Source organism: Cricetulus griseus, assembly GCF_003668045.3.
Source record: "Cricetulus griseus strain 17A/GY chromosome 1 unlocalized genomic scaffold, alternate assembly CriGri-PICRH-1.0 chr1_0, whole genome shotgun sequence".
Classification (NCBI taxonomy): Eukaryota; Metazoa; Chordata; class Mammalia; order Rodentia; family Cricetidae; genus Cricetulus; species Cricetulus griseus.
This window is the reverse complement of record NW_023276806.1, coordinates 214316925-214318785: the sequence shown is the minus strand read 5'-3', so window position 1 is coordinate 214318785 and position 1861 is coordinate 214316925. Positions and strand designations below refer to the sequence as shown.

The window sequence follows — 1861 nt, the reverse complement described above, 5'->3', positions numbered from 1 at the left end:
AGCTCTCTTCACTAGTAGAAACACTGAGTTCACAGTAGTGTATATACTACAATACCACTATCAAGACTAAAATATTTAAAGAAATTTTAGCAGCTAGGTTATTGCAAATCTAAGGGCGCACCAACATTGACAATGTTCAGTACACTTATTTATGCTCGTCTCCTGCCTTCACATTTCTGTTCTGTGCATACAAACTACATGTTACAATAAAATACAAGTCTTAATAATTGCAAGAAGTTTAAAATTATACATAAAGCTTTGTGCAGTGGCAGTATCATAGCCAATAAGGTTTATCTGAGGTGTGATTATTGCTAATTAAAATTATACATAAATTTAAGATGACATTGCAATGAAATTTGAAATCAAATATAATGAAAAATTAAAAACCCATATATATGTATACACTCATATATATGGAAATTAAAGTATACACTAAATCAAAGAAACAAAATATGTTCAGCTTAGAAAAGAATTACAAATTAAGGAAGTCACAAAGGAAACTAGAAAATACCTTGAAAGGGATGAGGATTTCACTCATTAGTAGAGTGCTTGTCTAGAATAATCCAAGGCTGAAAGTTACACCCTAAAAAAATTGAAAGAGTGAGTTCGAGGCCAGCCTGGTCTCCAGAGAGAGTACCAGGATAGGCTCCAAAGCTACACAGAGAAACCCTGTCTCAACAAAAAAAAAGAAGAAAATAAATAAATATCTATTGTTAACATGCCCAGTCTGTCATCTTCAGCTATAGCTGCCTTCTTAGCATTAGGACCATTTTTAAGATGATAGTTTCTACAAAGAATTTCAGCTTTGAAACAGACTACGGCAAGTAAAATCACCAACAGGATCATGAGAGCAATGTGTTCACTAACTTCATAATCAGTTTGACAGGTTCAAAAAGTGAACAGGTTAAATATTTTTTGGTTGTGTTTCTGGGGGGAGACTCAGTAAAATAAAGTATGCTAGGAATGACAAAGAATGCTGTGAGTTATAGAGAAGATAAAAAATGAAATGGCCAATATAAATCAAACTATAATCACATATTTGTAGCACTTCAATGTGAAAAAAATCAAATATTCCTGTAGCAAGATTTCTTTGGGGCTGCCAGCTCACAAATAACAACACATAGACTTATTATTAATTATAAAAGCTCAGCATTAGCTTAAGCTTGTTCCACTAGCTCTTATAACTTGAATTAACCCATGTGTATTCATCTATGTTCTCCTACATGGCATTACCTCTTCTCCATACTGTCCATCCTGCTGCTTCTGAGCCTGACTGGCAGCTTTACCTTTCTTCTTCCCAGAGTTCTGTCTCTTCCCAGAAGTCCCAATTATATTTCCTGCCTAGATGCTGGCCATTCAGCTTTCTATTACACCAATCACCGAAATACATCTTCACACATTGTACAAATATCCAACAACACAACTCCATAAAAAAGCAAAGATTGAGAGGCTACATTCATAAGTTGTTATCCAACTTTGTGCCATCCACAGGAATTAAGATTCAACAATTCAAAATGACAGAATGGCCAAGAATGGTAGAATAAATATCATGCAAATACCAACCACTAGAATGGGAAATACCATAGAGATGGCCAAAAAATGGACTTTAGCATAGAAAAGGAATGTTATTATACATAAACAGGAATTTTTTATAATTTCAAATAGGTATACTTCTTCTATCTGTAAATATTCTATCTTCTAGACAGAAGAATTATAATCATTCATACACTAAATTACATAGCCCTTCATACTTGAAGCAAGAGTGCCAGGATAGGCTGAAAAGCTACACAGAGGAAACCCTGCCTTGAAAAACAAAACAAAACAAAACAAAATACTTGAAGCAAAAAAACTGGTAAAAAAA

At 33.7% G+C, this 1861-nt stretch overlaps 1 pseudogene; it reads left to right on the top strand.

Moving 5' to 3' along the window:
* Nucleotides 1-254: 254 nt before the first annotated feature.
* LOC113832643 lies at nucleotides 255-367 on the top strand (annotated as a pseudogene).
* The last annotated feature ends 1494 nt before the right edge of the window (nucleotides 368-1861 follow it).